Source organism: Opisthocomus hoazin, chromosome 20 (assembly GCF_030867145.1).
Source record: "Opisthocomus hoazin isolate bOpiHoa1 chromosome 20, bOpiHoa1.hap1, whole genome shotgun sequence".
NCBI classification, from domain to species: Eukaryota; Metazoa; Chordata; class Aves; order Opisthocomiformes; family Opisthocomidae; genus Opisthocomus; species Opisthocomus hoazin.
In genome coordinates, this window is record NC_134433.1 from 5278424 (window position 1) to 5298512 (window position 20089).

The 20089-nt window shown below is 51.5% G+C and overlaps 1 pseudogene; it reads right to left on the reverse strand.

Moving 5' to 3' along the window:
• Positions 1-940: 940 nt before the first annotated feature.
• On the reverse strand, positions 941-14158 carry LOC104334736 (eosinophil peroxidase-like; annotated as a pseudogene).
• Positions 14159-20089: the final 5931 nt, after the last annotated feature.

Here is a 20089-nt window from a genome sequence, read left to right on the forward strand (position 1 = left end):
TTTATTTCCATGGATTAAGCTGGAAAAGAGCAACCAATAACTCTGGTACTAGTCCTGAGTGCTCTGCAGCCCTCCAGGGATCCCTCCTTGACTACAAGATCCTACACGCCTCACTTTTTCTGGCACCATTTGAGGTTGTACCCTGCCACACCTTCCAAGCTGGTAATCCCATAGCCCTGCGGAGAATACGACGAACCGTCCTCGCAGCGAGTGGGAGCTGACTGCAGACGGAGCTGTCTGAGCTGCTAATGATTGCTGTTGGCTGCAGAGATCCCTTCCTTCTCACAGCCTGGACATCGCCGTAAGAGCATGGCAAGGCCTGACCGTCACAGCAAAGACGATGTTTGCTGGGAAAAGGCATGGCCCTAAGGCACTGAGCAGCTCACCCTTCCCAGGAGGGGGACACTCTTGCCTACATCTGCCTCCCAGGGATTTCAGAGAGCATTTCGGAAGAAAAGCATTAAACTTCGAGAACTTTACAAATCCCGAAGGCAGCTGAGGGAAATACTGTAAATATAGGCAAAAACTTGCCTGGCAAAAGTCAAACTCCGCAATCTCTTTCGTGAAGTGGGAATCTCTATTCAAGTGCAGAGCTGCTTTTGGTCTGACCAGGATGAGATGACGGCCTGCTCAGAGCTGTGCAAATGGCAGACCAACCATCTAGACAGAAAGACTGGCCTCCCCAACCCCACCATCCCTTCCCATGCAGAAAAGCAAGGGCATCAACAGAGAAGAGCTGAACTGAAAAGTCCGTTCATCAGAAAAATCCCAGAGCAGTGCACTTAGCTTGGGCTTGCAATGCCGATGACAGAAAATCTGCGTGCTGGAGGAACTACTCACAGAGTACCTGGTGAAACGGAGTATCTGAACGTGCTGGATATGCATGTTTGGGCACATCTGTTCAGCCCTGTGTTAGGCAGCTCTGCTTTAGAGCCTCGGGATCTGGTCATCTCACGTTTGCAGGCAGGAACTGTCGCTGTTTGAAGCTTGTACCTTGCTGTGTAACTTCCTCAGTCATCTTCAACTTCCAGGCTCTGAGGTCCAGCTCTGGGATGCGGCTGCAGCTCACAAAGCCGTGAGGATGTCTGTTGGCCCAGAAGATGTGTCTCGGTACTTAAGAGATGTGGGTGTTGTCACGTATTATTCGGGAAAAGGAGATTTGGGCCCAAATAATAGGTGAGCTGCTGAGGAGTGAAAACCCCTCTGCTCTCCCACCAAAACCTGCATGGGAAAGAAGACACAACACATTTTTCACTTCTGGCTTCTTCACATTCAAGACTCCTGCAACATTATTTCCCATGAACACCAATAACACAGTTCTTTTGCCAAGAACAAATTTAAATCTCTGTTATTTAAATCAAGAGCCCTGACTCACCAGCTGGATAATTAAAATTGCTTTTTCTGCCATGGACACATAGTAAAGATGCAATTGAATTAAAGCCTTGTCCTCAAATGAGGCACAAGCACCCGCTTTCAAATAAAAATGTCAGCATATATTGAACGCAGACTGTAATTACATCCACATGATTGCCGTGCTGGAACCAGCCCTATAATTACTCTCCTTAAAAAAAAAGTTGGTTCTTGTATCCTGCCGTAAGATTAGAATTTTTAGATGTGCAGTAGACTGCTTGCCTTTAAGATCCCCATACTGGGTTTTGAGCTCATAGTAAGTCTTTCTAGGCAGAAAAAATTCCCAGAAACCCTGGTCATGATCCCATTTTCTGGTAATATTTCTAGCCAGTACAGAGATATTGCTTTAGAAATGCAGCTTAAAATGGGGCACATAACTCACTTCTGGATTTGATGCCCCTAAGCAAATTAAAGATGGAGGAGGACTTCAGGTATGTTGAAAACACAACACCGCTCAAATGATTTTGTCTGGCATCTCCTGGTGCAAACGAAGCCCAAACACTGGCACATGTCAGACCACAGAGTTCCAACTCGGAACCGGGATGAAAAGGAGAAGCAGTGAAAAATCATCTCTAAGACCCCTGAGAAGGCGTAAGACACTGCGATGGTGCAAAGCTGTGCATTGCAAACTCAGGAGACAGGAAGGTGGACAGATGTTTGACTTTCGCAGGGCACAACAGCCCAGAAGGAGCAGTCCCACAAAGAGGGGCCAGGGATGCTGCCAGTGCCAGGGAAGCAGCACTGGGCTGAGCTGGGACTTAACCAAGAGAGAAAAATTAACTTATTTTACTCCCTGCAAAGCCTGGAAGTGTTTTAGTCCTTCAGCAACATCCCCTGGTCTGCAGGCAAATTTTCAAAGCTACCCAAAGCATGAGCCACCCCATCAACAGATGCTGAGCATTTATTGTCAGTGCAAGCCATTTAGGCTCATCAAACCCAACAGCTTTTTTTTCTAATTGATGAAGTCAATCCATCTAGATCCTGGTTTTCCCACCTTTAGAGCCGTACCTGTCTTGTTAAGGTATTTATATGTTTCGCTTCGCAGGAGTGAGCTGCTGTTCGCATACCTGTAACATGGCCTGCTTGAAACCAGTTATCTGAAGGAGGAACCATCAGCACGGAGAAGGGCAATCCAGTTTGCATGAGCAGTCAACAGGTTGAGGGTGAAAACACTTGGCTGGGAAGGGACCTTAACCTAGGATCTCAACCATGATAGATCTCGACATCACCAGAAACGGAAAAAAAAACATTTGGAAGAGTAATGAAAAAAAACCCAAACCCAACTGGAACAGTTTCCAACTCTGCCTGAAGAAATCCACATAAACTCCAGTCTCCTCCTGTTCTTTGGGGTTTTATACCCAGCTCCCTTCTTACCTGTCCCCATCACGAATGTTCCTGAACTGGGTGCCAGTGAGACAAGCCATGAGAGGCCGAACTCTGCCTCGATTCACTCTGCAAGTGCCCCAATCCAAATGTCAATATTTTTTTGGCATCCCATACAGCCGTATGAACTTCTTTGCCAGATGATGATTCCTCAACACTCGAGGAAGTGTCTTCAGTTTGGAGTGTTGTGAGAGCCCACAGAATTGACTCCAGGAGTTATAACCTGCAAGGAGACAGAGGTCAATAATGTGTTTCCCCCTCCTGGAAACATTTTTTTCCTCTTTTCCCAAAGCTGGGGCACAGGTAAGTTCCCAATACATTTAAAACCATTTTCTAAATTTTTCTGTATTTCTGTTCATGACATCAATGCTCCACTCCTCCAGAGCCAGTTCATCCTGCCTGGCATTTCAGTGCTGTTTGTGGAAGCACTTTGCAAGTGATCTCTGCCAGTGGGAGCTGCTCGATCACCTTCCACTGCCATTTTGCTCTTCCACTCAGCAGCAATGCAGGTGTCTGTGCACAGGCTCCAGAGCCATGGTGTGGCTGAAACAACCTCCTGGTGATGCGACCGAGGAACCACAGGAGACCCATGCCTTGCTGAAGCTGCAGCAGAGAGCCAGAGCAGCGACCCCAGGGCATTTCTAACCACAAAGACCACCTGTGTTCAGGCACCTGACCCTGTGTGTGCGGTGACTGCTCCGAATCTTGTGCTGTAGGTGCTCAGAGGAAGCATCTGGGCATGCCTAATGGCTGCCTCATCTTCCCTGTGACCCAGGAACCCTAAGGAAGCTCGGGGAGTGCACAGTCTCAGTTACCTTCAGAGAGAGCCACAGGAGAGAAATCCTCACAAAACTCATTGCTGTTGCGTTCACTGAAAGTGAATCTGGACAAGACGCTGATGTTACCTCCTACTGTACACCAGGACAGTGGCCAAGTAACTACCCACAGCTGCTCTCGCTTGTGTCCCTGGCTAGCCAGAGGGACAAGCCACCCCACGCTGCAAAGAGAACTCTACACAGCCAAAGTTACTTCAGGTGGGAGAGGACCACTGGACTTTGCCAGACGAACTACTTGTTCTGTACTGCAAACAGCTGAAAAAACACTGCACCACAACCGGTGCATAATTCTGCATCTCGGTGGAGAGGGCAGGTCCCCAGCAAAGGGCAATTTGCGACTTGGTGTCTTATCAAATGACCACTTAAGTAGAGGAAATGTAGATGTAGTAGATGAGGTGGTGCTACAGCGTGTATCTCTGCTGTGAGCAGGATGTCTAAAAGCTGGGGAGAGTTCAGACAAAAAGGCACAGCATATGGTGCCTGGATGACACCACTAACACACAACTCAAGGAGACTGAGAATTTGCTTTATCAGAGGAAGAATTAGGAAGCTTTTTTCATCTTGCTGTACTGTCATCACTGTCACAGGCTGTCTAACATCAAGCAGTACAGTAGCACTCGGGGGTGGGCTGAGACCCAAAGGCTAGAAGCTAAACACAAATTCACACCAGAAATACACGTCGGTTCCACGGCAGCAGATCAGCCGTCAAAGCTACACATTCAGGATGTGTGGTTCAGATCAGGTGCTGCACAACAGCGTTCCTAGTTAAAGCCTGGAAAAAGCACAGCCGTCTGTTGCAGCAAAGGCTGATCAATCCTGTGACTTGACCGTGCACCTGGATGTATGGACAAGTCTGTGCTTAGAAGATGCGAACCCAGCCCACCTTTCCCCACAGTTTCAGCGAGCCCTGTTGCATCTCCCGGGACGTTACTGACACAGCAGCTCCAGGCACTTACGTCAGCCTAGTAACACTGTTAGGCAACGACACACCCAGGAGCCAGTTGTAAAGTCCTACCAACAATCTGTTTCTCAACACCATCTCGCAATGCTACGACACTGGTTTTGCATCTTGCAGAGCCCTGAGAGTGGCTCTGACACGTTTTTTTTTCTGGGACACAGCCTTTATAGAGAAATTACAATGAGATTCTCCTCACATAATTGCAATCTGCTCTTCCAGTCATGTCTGGCTGGGCTGGACCACTACAGATGCTTGGAGAGAAGCCACGAGGGACTTCTGGCCCTAAGTCCACTCTTGCAAACTTGTTACTGAACTACTTTCCCAATATTGCCATTTGAATAACGTGAATGAATCAGATACGGAACACTTGACTCTGGTCTGTGCAATGCCCCACGTTCTTCCGGCCATGTGCCTCCACGTGCCTCCTCCAGCTCCAGCCAGGCTCTGACTTCATCGCTCAACCTCCTCTCCACTTACCTGTGGTTGTACAGAAACAATGAAAAGCTTTGGGAAAGAGTAATTTCAGCCAAGCATGGGCTGGAGATGTTTCGCAATGTTCAACCACAAGAGTGTCTGATTTCCAACTGTTTTTCTTTGGAAGCTCTGCTCCCACAGCCAACTTACCTGGGAGGCCATGATCTCTGCTATGCTGCACGTTAAGCGCAGGTAAATCAAACCCAATCCTTTCCACTCGCTCAAACATCCGATCCCAGAGCTCATCCACAACCATCTGCTGCTGTGTCATCGGCTTGGCTCTGGAGAAAGGGCTCGATACCACCTGCAACGGTTGCACAGGGACTTGTGAGCGCTGCAGGGTGGCAAGCGAGTGTGTAAGAGGCTCAGGAATGCTGAACACAGCTTCTATTTAGTTATAAGCTTCTACTGTAAGAGAATCAATTTTCCTGCACTTCAAGCATGAAGAAGAAAACACTTGGAATAACATTCTTAGAGACTACAGTAATTAAGCAATCAGTCTGCATGCGTCGTAGTAAGATGGGCCACAGTTGACTGCAGAAAACAGCTATGTCGGGGAAAAACTCTGGCTGATAGCAAAGGTCATTTAATACATTTAATGCAAACTGCTTTGAAGTTTGGCTGAAGCAGGAGCTCATCCAGAGATGGTAGAAAACCTGAATGAAATAACCTTACATTGCAGAGGTGCAAGAAATTCTTTACCTTCTTTCACGATGCTCCAGACAGCAAAGGCGGGGCTTCTGAGTTGAATTTTGGGACTTAAGGGCTTGCAACTTTGATTCAAGCGGTCAACAGCTGGGGGAACTGAAGCATGAGCAAAACGAAAAGCCAGAGCGAACACACCGGATATTCGAGGTTCCACAGACTCGTTGTAGCCTCGGCAGCAAGGAATCCATTGACAGAAACTTCTTCCCAACAGAAGAGGCAGGTAGTCCCCATCGGTTATAATCTGGGGGGAAACAGGGAAAGTGTGGATCATTAATTGCTTGGCCGTCAGTTTGTCCGTCAGCAAAGGTATTGCTCATGTCTCAGACTACTGGAGCTGCCACACTGAACTTCTTCGATGGGATTTATGTAGGAGATCTTGCTAGCACAGACGTGGAGCAGAGAGACTCCCCAGGTCCTATCTTTCTTTCACCCCATCGGACCTTCACCCAGCTGCTCTGGCAGTCCAGGGAGGGTCCTTTCCGACACTGCTGAGTGTCATTTTTGTTTCTTCAGCTCTGTGGCCTTGGTTCAATGGCTCTTCTGCACCTATCCACTGTACAGGCAGTGCAGCTCCAGGCACAGACACAGGCACTGCAGGCCACTGCCTGGGCTCCTGGTTTCTCCAGGCAGGCATGGTGGGATCTCTACACTCTCCAGCAGTGAGAAGATTTGCATGAACATGCATTGATTTGCATGAAAATGCAAAGTGGACATAACTGCTCCAGCAACATCAGGAAGCACAGACACTGCTCGTGCCTGACCCACACTCACCCTCTACCTGCGCACTGGGATCCTCTGCCCATTGGTGTTGAGGACTTGGCACTCGGGTGTCCCCAGCCGTGCTCCTCCCTGCTTCAGCAGCTTGGCAGGTCAGAGCTTGCCCAAATCCTCCCAAATATTCCCTCCTTGTCCTATAGATAGCGGCCATTCCCATCAGCCAGGTAGAACCGCGCTTCCTCCTCCCTCCCACCCTGCGTGCTCCAGGTGACAGGAACAAGTCAACAGCGTTGGCACAGACGGTATCACCACCTGCAGGCAGCTGTGGTCGTTGTCCCATCGCAGAGGTTTCCAACCCTGATCTCACGTCTCTTTGGGATACTGAGGAGGTTGCATAGTATAATTTAGAAAATGAAATTCTTTGTCAGTAGATGAAAATGTCTTAATTGTCTGAAAATTGCAAGAAGATCACACAACTGGTCTAACATGATGATGGATACAATGCTTTTAGTGCAATTGTTGGAGTCTCTCCACATTGGCTTACCCAACGTATTTATTCAACAACACTATAATATTTAAACTGACAGTTTTAAAAACTTAAACCTATTAATATTCCTGCCCTGTTTGTATGTGTTTGTTGAACCAGCTCAGAAGACAGGTTTCTAATTAGGTATGACTAAGCACTGCCTTTGCAAACCCCATGTCTTCTCCTCTAATAGGAGCAGGCCTTTTCTTTTGGCTGTGAAACCTCATCTGGCTTTGAAGCTGGTCCTGCTCCAAACTGGAGGCTGGACAAGGGACCTTGAGAGGTCCCTTCCAAGCACAGAAATATTTCTGTGCCCCTAGGATCTCATCCAGGGTGAAGTCTGTGGTGCAGCACAGTCCCGAGGGGCTCTTTGCCCCCATGCGAGAAGGACAGAAGAATGCCATGGCTGGTTGCACCCACCATCACATGGAGCTTCTTGAGAGGAGGAGGCTCACAGCCCAGAGGAATTTTAATTCAAATCTCCAATACCATTTTTATCCTGTACCAAACACTGGTTAGAAAAACTTTTCCTCTAACTTTTCTGTCCCCGTGTTTCTCAAACAAAAATGTGCAGTTAAAAAACACATCAAGCAGTTTGGAAATTTAACAGTAGAGGGACATCAAACATTCCAGGACACCCCTCTGTGCTTGTCATTTCAGGTATCTCCAGGTGATTTTGTTTTGGACTAAAGGGGCTGGTGGAAAGAGTTTGGTCATTTGCACCCCAAAATATTGCACCCTTTGGAGACCCCAGACTAAAAACCCCCATCACGTTAATTCTGCGAGAGTGCGAGACAAGGCAGCAGAACCAGGACGTGGTGGTTGGTACCCAGGATCTTCCGTGCCTCCTGGTACAGCGTCTCTCCATTCCAGTGAAGATTTATTCTCTTCAGCCCTCTAGCCAGGCGGTTGCACTCCCACACAAAGAGCATGTGCATGCATGCGAGCTCCAGCATCTCGTTTGCTCAAGAATCACCTAGGAGTATCAGAGTGAGCAGACGTGTACTGCCAGGGACCTGCCTGTGCCTGGCTGCGTCCCACTGGCAGGAGACGAATGTCACATTGGGAACCACGCAGCGAGAAATGTTTGGCTGTCTTGATATCTGCATCGTGAAGAAGACGGGTAAGAAACTCACAGGAGGAGCAGGAAATCAAGGTCTGGGCCCCAAGGGTTGGAGAGCACCAGTGAAAAGCCAAATTTCTGCTGAGGCAGGAAAAGCCAAGATGCCACCACGGTTGTGCTCAGCATCTCAGAGAGATGGGGAAGGATTTTTTCGAACAAGGGCTAGGAGCATTAACTTCTGAAACTAAATATAAGGTGTTCTCCAGGCTCCCATAGCAGAGACAGTCTCACAGCTCAAGAGGGAAATGAAAATGGGCAGAGGGAAGTCAGAATGGCCACAGGAGCTCTAAGTCCCAAGGCGTCCTTCAAACCAGCTGAAACTACGGCCAAAGCGAGATGACCATCACAATCAAGCTCTCTGAAAGAGTGCTTACTCTGAAAGTAAGAGTGAAATGAGTCACGGCTTGAAGGAATAGATTACAGATGGCATCACTATGAAATATTAAATCCTTCTTCAAACATCTAGGGCAGGAAGCCCAAGAGCAAGCAGGTGATGAGAGTATAAAGAAGCACTCAGAGAAAAGTAAATATGTCGCATTTAGTCCCCTAGTCCCACAATAAATAGAGGTATTTGCTCTTGCATTCAGCACAGAGCCCTTTTTATTTACTGTCAAAGGCTTTCTGTAAGAGACTGCGGAAGGAGAAACAAAAGAAGCACTGTGAGGCTTCCTCGAGCAGAACGCATCCACCCAGGGCTTCCAACAGAGCTCCAGGAGGAAATCGCTGAACCCTGTTAGGCAACTGCACACGTAAAATATCCCCAGTTCTCAGGCACCGGAAAAGTCACAAATAAGACACTGCTTTTTCAAAGGAGCTTCCGCGCCAGGCTGAACTGCTCACTATAAATTCATTGATGGCTGCGCACCCAGCTACGGAACAGCAACTGCTCCCACAGCCCCCGAGACGCAGAGTCCTGGAGGCTGGGACCCCACCCCGGGAAGCACCCGACATGCTCGCCCGTTCCACTCCTCACCGGGCACCTGCGTTCGGCCACGGCTCCTGTGTGGTCCTCACCGAGGAGAGACCTGGGGAAGCAGGTGAAGACATGGAGCAACGGATGGGACAGGTGGACAGGTATGAGAGGCCAAAGGAAACACAAACCACCAAGAGATCTTTTAAGGCGCTGGTGGATGACACCAAGCAGAGCTGTCCCATCGGTGCCACCGCCAGGTCCTGATAGTGTCCAAAGACCATGAGCATGTTGTCCAGAGGAGCCTGGGCCAGATATGTGGGCAAGCAAGGGAACAGAAATCTGAAGGTGACTCTGGCTGGGGTGTCCGGACTGAAATCCAGGTCGTAGTCGATAAACTGGCCCCACTGCATGAACATGAATGATCTCTGCTGGTCCATCTTGAGCTGCCCAGGGGAGAAGTGGACAATCTGATCTGACACTTCTCGAACCTGCAGGGGATGAAGGCAGAACATGTGCGTTAGGAAATGGCTTGGACAAATGGGTGCATCCGTTCATGGAGTCATCAGCAAAACTTCACAAGGTGTTTCTTATACTTCACAGAAAAAAAACCCCAATCTGTGTCTGAGTTGGAAGGCATTACTGAGTGCCTCCTCTGCTGAGCTGTAGGCTGTAGGCAGGTTTCTGAGCCTCTAGAGCAAGAGCATCCCTTGATGGGCATACGGAAGCAGCTAAGCAAGAGCCAGACCGAATAGCCTGGGAAAGGGAGGCAAAAGATTTTAAGGCTGCTTTGAAATAGAAGAGCAGAAAAAAAAGTCTTTGGGAATTTCTGAAGGTTTTGTCAGTAAATCCCTTCCAGCAGGATACTCTCCCAAATCCCTCTTCTCTTTTCATCCCTACTCCATCCATCATAATTCCTCCCACCAGTTCTCCCGTCATGCATGACTACAGAAAAAGTGGTCATAACTCTGCTCGAGCCCTGACTCTGTGCTGTAGACCAGCGTGAGGAAGTACAATGAAAGCACGAGCATAAAGCACACAACCCAGAAAACTGCAGAGCTCCTCGTTAGTGCTCTTGTTGCATCAAGGCCAAGTGATCAGAAGCCACCTCACAGCGTTCCTGCTCCCCTCCAGGCACCATGAGGGCCACAGGCACCCCCACAGATCACCCCACCCGTGGACCCGCACACAGAATTCCTAGCTTGATATTTTTTATTCTGGGTATTCACTTGTTCGTTTTATCCTCTGGCATATTGCTTTTCAGGAAACAGCCAGCTTCCACAAACCACATCAAAAAAAGGTGAGTAAACTACTTTGGCTTAAGTGCACTTAATTTAAAAGAACACTTTACATAATTCTTTATCCCATGCTTCTGCAGTAATTGGATTAATTGTCCTTTGCTTTTCCTGAAAGCATGGGAGTTAGAAAGCATTTTTGTTAGATCACTGTGGAGAGTCTCAAACGATGAACCTGGAGTTGGTGAATTTAACTTCCTCCTCCTGCTCACCACCACCACACCAGTCGGTGGACGTGCACGTTGATGCCTGTGATCCATCCGGGCACCGGCAATCCCAAAGCCCTGATACCACATTTTCAGCTACAAACATTACCAGTGGAAAGGGGAACCCAGAGAAACGCTTTCCTTCCATCCACCTGTGGGGGCTGACACGCCATCCTCATATTCTCCTGGCAACTGTCTGACCAGGGCTCTGTTTGAAGCTCCTAGCGACGGGTATCTCCTGTCGGAGTGAATGGAAGAACAGCAAACTATTAGTAGCATTAGGATCCTGGCAGGGCCAAGAGCTCATGGATGTGGAGAGGGACAGGAACCTTGCCATGGGGTCCCATAGAGATGTACAATGGTTGGGGAGTTGCTGCAGCCCCATGGGCTTGGTGTTGCCAAGTTCTAGCAATAAGCCTCAGGTTTAATAATAAAACCAACAATAATTATCATACACAGCAAGCCTCGGCTTCTCCCAGGTGAGGAGTCAGGTTGCTGGTGACTCCTTGTGTCATCCAGCCTGAAGAAGGGCCCTCGACCTCAGACCATGGGTGGAAAACAAAGGTGAGAGCTTAAAGGCAGAGAAAAGGGTTCGAGACTTCCGCCTGTTCATCTGATGGTCTTACAAGTGATCTTTAACAGAAATGGGGTGATTTGGATTGTGGGCATTACCATGCTGTAATTGGACTAAGCAGTTGCTATAGCTTGATTAGGCTGTTAAAGCCTTAGTCAGACTAATAATATATTTAATTTTGGAGTGCATGTATAAGATGTGTTCTCTGGTTGCCCATCACACACTGTGGGTGTAACACTGCCTAGGGTCAAGCAATGGAGGGACACAGAGCACAGGACACAGCTGAGCCCGCCTTCTCCAGGTCTTCAGGCTCTGGTTCAGGTGTGATGGACCCATCCTTACCCCAGAGCTCAGATCCCCCTCCTGAATGAAACCACCACTTTCTGAAAATGGAAGGAGGCAGGCAGCTCTCTCTACGTAGAGTTACCTGAAGGCTAAAGCATCCCCTAGGCAGGCAGATGTGTCTATGAGGGTGATGAGGCCCTGGTGCAGGTTGCCCGGAGAAGCTGTTGATGGCCCCTTCCTGGTAGTGTCTAAGGCCAGGCTGGATGGGTCTTTGAGCACCCTGGTCTAGTGGAAGGTGTCCCTGCTCATGGCAGGGGGGTAGGAACTGGATGATCTATAAGCTTCCTTCCAACCCAAACTGTTCTGTGATTCTACAATTCCTGTGCCTGAGGTGCTCCCAGGAGATGCTCTGCCTACCAGGTTCTTGGAAACAGGGGGAGGGATGGGAAATGCTCCTGTACTGTTCCTTCTAAAGCACTCCACTGTTTAGCACGGCTTCCCTTTTGTTACACTAGGAAAGCTCTGGATACGCTGAGAAATAGATTTTACATCCCACATTACAGTCATGCCTCTCCATTTGTCCCACCATGGGATGTGCACGAGGGGCCCTCTCCCAGCCCGTGTGCCCAGATTTCCTCCTAGGCACAATGCAGGGCACGGAGACAGCGAGATCGTGTCCCTGTATGGGTCGGGGTCAGGAAGCACTTTGAGACCCTGCAAAGGGGCAGAGCCAGACAAAGCCCAGGAGAAAGTGGCAGCCTGATGACAGAGACCCTGGGCTGGAGGGTCAGTCCCCAAAACAGAGCTGTTTGCATGTTGGCCAAAGAGCCAGTTCATGGACACCACCAAGACCCCTCGGAGCAAGACTGTAATTAACATCTAGGAAAAAACACTGTGGGGTGTGAAACCCTAAAGAATGCATCCTACATGGATCACGCTTGGGGCCGTGGGTCTAGCTCTACTGAAGGAGGACTCATCCATCCACCCTCCACAGCCCCCTCACCTGTTGTTGCACTCGCCGGTCGTCGTTCGGTAGCGGCGAGAAACGTCACAATTCATTTTCTTCTCCTGCTGGTCACCACCGCTTGCCTGGAAACTCATCCCCAGCTGAGCCGGCGTGAGCAAGCCTGCCGGGCAGCCCCAGAGAGCGACCACGCAGGAACGCACTGGCCGTGCTGGGTCCGCAGTGCCTCCCAGGCTCGGGAAGAAGCTTTCCTTCTTGTGCTCTTGAAGCGGTTTCTTCTCACAGTATCATCCAGCAGAGCACAAGGGGCTGTCATTTAAGGGTCTCCCACTCAGAGATGTGCTCTCCAGAGCAGCGGGTTGCTTCTTCTGGTTTGGAAAGCATTAAACCCAACAAAGTTGTGGTCAGAACCTATTTCTAATTACACGTTAGGCCTGCGCAGCCGCAGAATGATTTTGTAGCATTAGCAACCCTTTCTCCTCCCTCTCCCTGGCCTTTTTATCTCCACCATAAACTGCTAACAGCTACAGTCATCCTAGTGGTGTGTTCTAAGGGTCTCCCCGCTCCGAAGCACCCACCGGTGTGTATCATCACCACCGTTCAGAGCTGCCTGGAGAAGCAGTGGTCCGGCAGCTGGGCAGCACGCGGGGATGCTGGCTGTGCAGGTGTCCCCACGCGCGGGAGACAAGTGGCCAAGTCCAACCAGCAAAGCCTTCCTGGCGACGGCTGCCAGCACAGCGTGTCGTGGGTCCCTCCGAGGTCTCCTGGTCACCCCTGCCACCAAGAGCTTGGGCCACACCGCGGGTGAAGAAGCCGCGGCTGCCTCCTGGGCAGCAGGGTGGTCTGGGCAGCCTGTGGAGCGGTGCTGGAGCATCGCTCCTGGACGGAGAGGCTGGGGCCCTGCCTCCCTCTTCCTGCTCCCCCCATGCTGGAGCACCCGTGACCTGTGTCTCGGCCCGCCAGCGCCTTGCTGTAATGCTGGGGATCCCCAGGAGCTCATCTTCACACGGCAGGAGCCCTCCCCGTGCCTCCCTGAGCTGCTTCTCTGGCTGCCCCAGGTCCGCCTTCTGCTCTCGGCGAGCTGCTCTTGCGGGAGGCCAGGGCTGCCACCTCACGGAGAGCATCGCTCCACCAGGACGCACGCCGAAACCGCGTCGCGCGTTGCTCTGCTCTCACCCTCTGTTCGTGCCCCTCTCACAGCAGCCTGCTCCCGACGCAGAACCCCCTGGCAGCGACTTTGGCGATTGCTGGCTGAAGTCCGGCAGAAAAACTGCTCACCTCGGGGCTGAGCTATGGTGGGTCACATCCTCTGTCTTTGCTCATTCCCTACTCAAGCAAAAGAATATGATCTAGCAAAGGCTTACAAGCTTTGGCCCACCAGTACATTAGCTGCTACGTTGCAGAAAGAGACAGGGAAGCTCACAAAGCTCTTTCATTAACCGACAAACCTCCAAGAAATTTTTTAAGATGGAAAGAGAGCGCAGAAAAACAGCTCATCTTTGGCTCGCTGCAGTCGGGTGGGAGGGATTTGAGTCGTGGCCCATCACAGCCCCCTTTCATTCCCTCCTCCCAAGCCCCACAAAGCCCCACTGACCAAGCCCCGTATCTTCCTGCTCTGCCTTCCTCCCAGCACGGTGAGATCCGTACCTGTGACGCTGAAGTCCCCCTTCCACCGCAGCTTCTCCTTGAGGGGGGTCAGGGTGGTTTCCATGTAATCTGCAGCCCGAACAGCAGCCCGAGTGCCTGCCCCCGCCTGCTTGAAATACCCCTGAAGCTCTACGGGGGCTATTTGAGGGTTTATTCAGCTACTTGGTAGATTTTGCAGCTTGCACTGGGTTGACTCATCCTGTAGCTAGTTTGCCACTGGTGCCAAAGCAACCCAGTTCAAAGCTAGCTCAGGTAGACTGGTACTGCAGGGTAGTCGGAGAAGAGTTGCTCTCACTCAATTAAACATCTAATTTCACAGAATCACAGAATGTTCGGGGATGGCAGGGCCCTCTGTGGGTCACCCAGCCCACCCCCCTGCCGAAGCAGGGTCACCCAGAGCAGGGGGCACAGCACCGCGGCCAGGCTGCCCCAGCAGCAGCCGCTCGCACGACGGCTGCTCTTGTGCAAGGGGCAGGTTTTCGAGGCCCTTATCCGCGGGCTTCCTCCGCCGTGTCACGCAGCTCACCGGGCACGGCAGGAGGAGGAATTTTCAAAGGCGAGAGAGACAGTTAGCGCAGACCTGCGCTGATAATTTCATTTCACAATGAGGAACTTAATTGCTCTCCAAACTGCTTCAGGAAGCAGGAAAGCGGGAGGTTTGGAGAGATGCTTTGTCTCTCGGATGATCGCTCTCCCGGGAGGCTGCGGCCCTGCTCCCACACAGCGGTGTGCGGGAATGGCCGCGTGTCCGGGCGAGCCTTCGGCTGAGCCCCGACGCAGGGGCCGAGCCCTGGTGCCCACCGCCCTCAGCAGCAGAGCAGAGGCCACGCGCTGCTCCTCCAGAGCAAGGCAACGGGAACGTGACCACGCGAGCAGTAACACCACCGGGCAGAGACATGCTGATACCTGTAAACGTAAAATTTCCACTTACTAGAGTGATTCTAATTAAACGAAGGTAGATCTTTGCTGTTTTGAGAGGACAGGAAAGCCCTAAGATAAAGAGGCTTCTAAATAACGCTGCTTAGACAAACTGGACTTGCTGTTTTGGGGGGAACAGGAAAGCTCTAAGATGGAGAGGCTCCTAAATAATGTTCTTTGGAGAGCTCAGCCTTGGGAGGGCAGATTGCACCAAGCTACAGAGAGAAAGAGGCACCACGAGGGCAACAAGACCGGAGCAAAACAGCCTGGAAGGACACGGGATACGTAATCCTAGAACTGAGTCTGCGCAAAAACAAAGGTCAACCAGCGGACACTGTGATGAGGAGTATGAGCCTTCATCTTGAGACCGCAAGGACCACCCGAGGACACTAACAGACATGCGTGAAAGACATTAACATATGCTAATTAGTTCTTGGAAAAATCATGACTATGCTAAGCATTTCTCAGAAATATAATGAAGATGTATATTGTGATTGTGTTTAACCTGAAATGAAGGGGTGTCTGGTGTGCACGTTGGGAGGAGAGACCCCCCGTGTGCCCGGCGCCGCAATAAATAATCCCTGCTTCATAGTCTGCCCACCACGGAGTCTTCAACCCCGGCTTTTCACGGCATCATTTCCATCAACACCTGCGACACAGCACAGCAGAGCATCTAGATTATATTTGCATTTTACCTTTTTTTTTGTTCCTCGCAGCCTTTCGCGTTTAGCTACCAAAGCCTGAAGGCCCCACGCCTTTCTCCAGGAGAATTCTCTCAGCTTTGAGGTGAAGCCTGCCTGGCGGGGGGGAACCGGCTGCATCAGGGTGACGCTGCGGAATGGCAGCAGGCTGTGTCTGACTGTCAGAAAACGACGGCCGGCTGTGTCCGTCGCAGCAAAATTCGCTGGGAGGCAACGGGGTGCCCACCTGGGGAGCGGAGACAGCGTGGACCTCCCGGCGAGAAGGGCTCAGCCGTGGTGGGACGAAGGCCGGTCAGCCTCACCTCCATCCCGGGAAAGGTGATGGAGCAGCTTATCCTGGAGGCCATCATGAAGCAAGTGGAAGAAAAGAAGGTTATCAGGAGTAGTCAGCATGGATTCACCAAGGGGAAATCATGCCTGACCAATCTGATAGCTTTCTACGATGACATGACTGGCTGGGTAGACGAAGGGAGAGCCGTGGATGTTATCTACCTTGACTTCAGCAAGGCTTTCGACACAGTCTCCCATGATATCCTCCTGGGGAAGCTGAGGAAGTGTGGGCTGGATGAGTGGTCGGTGAAGTGGATAGAGAACTGGCTGAATGGCCGAGCTCAGAGGGTTGGCATCAGCGGCGCTGAGTCTAGTTGGAGGCTGGTGACAAGTGGTGTCCCTCAGGGGTCAGTACTGGGCCCAGTCTTGTTTAACTTCTTCATCAACGACCTGGATGAAGAGTTAGAATGTACCCTCAGCAAGTTTGCTGATGACACCAAACTGGGAGGTGTGGTAGATACACCAGAAGGCTGTGCTGCCATTCAGCGTGACCTGGATAGGCTGGAAAGTTGGGCAGAGAGGAACCTGATGAGGTTCAACAAGGGCAAGTGCAGGGTCCTGCACCTGGGGAGGAACAACCTCATGCACCAGTACAGGCTTGGGGTGGACCTGCTGGAGAGCAGCTCTGCGGAGAGGGACCTGGGTGTCCTGGTGGACGACAGGGTGACCATGAGCCAGCAGCGTGCCCTGGCTGCCAAGAAAGCCAATGGGATCCTGGGGTGCATCAAGAAGAGTGTGGCCAGCAGGACAAGGGAGGTTCTCCTTCCCCTCTACACTGCCCTGGTGAGGCCTCATCTGGAGTACTGTGTCCAGTTCTGGGCTCCCCAGTTCAAGAAGGATGAAGAGCTACTGGAGAGAGTCCAGCGGAGGGCTACGAGGATGAGGAGGGGACTGGAGCATCTCCACTACGAGGAGAGGTTGAGGGAACTGGGCTTGTTCAGCCTGAAGAAGAGAAGGCTGCGAGGGGACCTTATAAATGCCTACAAATATCTGAAGGGTGGGTGTCAGGAGGATGGGGCCAAGCTCTTTTCAGTGGTGCCCAGTGACAGGACAAGGGGCAATGGGCACAAACTGAGGCACAGGAAGTTCCGTCTGAACATGAGGAGGAACTTCTTCTCTCTGAGGGTGATGGAGCACTGGAACAGGCTACCCAGGGAGGTTGTAGAGTCTCCTTCTCTGGAGATATTCAAGACCCGCCTGGACAAGATCCTGTGCAGCCTGCTGTAGGTGACCCTGCTTCGGCAGGGGGGTTGGACTAGATGACCCACAGAGGTCCCTTCCAACCCCTACTATTCTGTGATTCTGTGATTCTGTGATTCTGTGAAGGGAGCCGTCCCGCAGGCACCGGCCCCAAGACGGCCCCTGGCCACACGCAGAGCCCTAAACGCTACAGCTCTTCTTCCTAAGGGTTTTGCTCTTCAGTTCATCCCCTGACGAACTGATAAACGCAACGACAGTTTCTTTCAAAAGACCTTCAACAACTCACTTGGGAAACTGAATTCAGCTAGACTGGCAACCAACTTCCTCCGAGGCCGGGCAAGCTGGAGATCAAGCACTGGGTGCTTGGCTTTCATTGCTTAAGCCTGCTGCAGAAGTCATGGAGACTCCTTCCAGCACTCATAGCAGCAGCTGCTTTTTCACTTCAAAACTTGCAGCCTGCCCTTGCCCTCAGTCCTGCCCAGCACAGGACAGCAGTGCTCCGCAGCGCCAAGACCCCCCCCAAACATTGCTCTCTACGGCATGGTAGCTTCCCAACCGAGCTGCTCCCATCAAGGCAATTCCACAGAATCCCCAGAAACCCCCCCCATGATGGCTGGCTTCCCAGAGGACCGAGGTCAGAACCACCCCCTGACACAACTGACCCATCGCTTCCACGCCAGCGGCTTCACAGAGCCCCCCGTCACGCCACCGATTGCCGTGCCGAGGGCCCGTGTGTCCTCCGATGGGACCACCAGGCATCAACTACTCCACGAGTCCTAAGAGCAGGGTACGGAGCCAAGGCCTGCGGTCTGACCTCAGAGCTTTTGGGGTTTCATTATTTTTCCCTTTTAGCCAAAGTATGTTGAAGAATATAAAGAATACCACGCAGCTGAGTGGTTCCAGCTGGAGGTGAGCGAAATCCACATTTTTCTTCTCCTTTCTTGGGGTCAGATGCTCCAGACAGAAGCTTCACTCAGTTCCAGACGTCTTCCAAGCAAACAGGCAGAGAAACTGCAACTCCTAGCAAGACTGGAGGAAAGCTCAGCCTGTCTCCAGCATCCCCACCCCTCTCCCGCCAGATCAGAGAGACCACGCAGGGCTGAGGCCCCGCAGAACTGAGCAGTGAGAGCAGGTCCGCACAGGAGGATGGGACATCGAGTAGCCCAAGACTGGTGCATCTGCTGTGGTGGGACTGTAAAAATCCACACAAATAACAATGGCATTTTTGATAATACACATTTAGACTTCTGCATAGAATCACAGAATCATTAAGGTTGGAAAAGACCTCTAAAATCATCAAGTCCAACCGTTAATCCAACCCCACCACGCCTGCTAAACCATGTCCTGAAGTGCCACATCTACACATTTTCTGAACCCCTCCAGGGATGGGGACTCCACCGCTTCCCTGGGCAGCCTGGGCCAGTGCCTGACCACTCTTTCAGGAAAGAAATTTTTCCTAATGTCCAATCAAACCTCCCCTGATGCAACTTGAGGCCATTTCCTCCCGCCCTATTGCCGGTTACTTGGGAGAAGAGAGCAGCAGTCCCCAAACAACCCCAAACTGGAAGGCACAGAGGCAGCAAAGCCTCTTCCCCAGGCACAGCCCCGATTCTGGGCTCCCAGCTGTTCATCCCTTGGGTAAGAAACATGGGAGAAGACCCTTGCAACCACCTCTGAGCAGCTGCTGGTGGGGCTCGGACAGGTCCTGCTGTCTGGACAGCACCGGTCACTGCTGGCACAAGATGTGCCTGGACTCTCGGGCAGTTGCATCAGATGTTTAGGAAGCCTGCAAGCGGACTGCGGATTCCACCTGCAAGACTGTTGTGCTGGGGTGGGTCACTGTTGGGACCATTTGTTCTGACAAAAGCAGGTTGTTGTCTCAGTCTATCATCCGAGCGCAGCAGTGGCGGCGTCAGAAGACACAGTAACTGCAGAGCGTTGGTCCACCTCAGCCAACCTGCCCTGGCAGCGCAGCATGAAGAAAAGTCAACATCTGCATCATGTTGTTGCATGAAGAGAATTCAACATCAGCACAGCATGAAGAGAAGCCAACATCTACATCACATTGTTGCATGAAGAGAAGTCAACATCTGCATCATGTTGTTGCATGAAGAGAAGCCAACATCTGCATCACATTGTTGCATGAAGAGAAGTCAACATCTGCATCATGTTGTTGCATGAAGAGAAGTCAACATCTGCATCATGTTGTTGCATGAAGAGAAGTCAACAGCAGCGCAGCATGAAGAGAAGCCAACATCTGCATCACACTGTTGCATGAAGAGAAGCCAACATCTGCATCACATTGTTGCATGAAGAGAAGTCAACATCTGCATCATGTTGTTGCAGGAAGAGAAGTCAACACCAGCGCAGCATGAAGAGAAGTCAGCATCTACAACAACAGCCAGATCTTCTCCACGGGTCTGTGATCCCAGCCTGGCTTGGAGGTGGCTCCCTGTGGAGGAGCCAATTAAAAAATGGAAAAACCAAAGCACCTGAAACTTTAAAAGTAAAAGCTGTACTTCTACCAAACCCCATCATGGAGCTCCTAAATTTTGCTCTATTCTGAAAACGAAACCATCAGGGAATGAAACACTGCGGCTGGGATGTGGGCACCATACCCGCGGCTGCTTTCACTGCCCTGCTACACCGACAGCACGGGGCAGCGTGAGCGTAGCTGCTCGGCGTGGGTGCCACCCTCCCCGCTGCCTGGCAGCCCACCTGCAGCAGGCATCAGCGCCCAGACAGCCGCCCCAGCCCCACGGCCGTTGCTGCACGCCCAGGAGCACCCACACGTGGGCACCACCGAGGAGAAGAGCACAGAACCGCGGGAAGAAGCTGGGCTGCACGGATGCCCCGGGCTCGGTGGCACCCGCGCGCCCAGACGCAGGGACTAAAGCCGCAGGAGGGCACCCAGGCAGGGCACC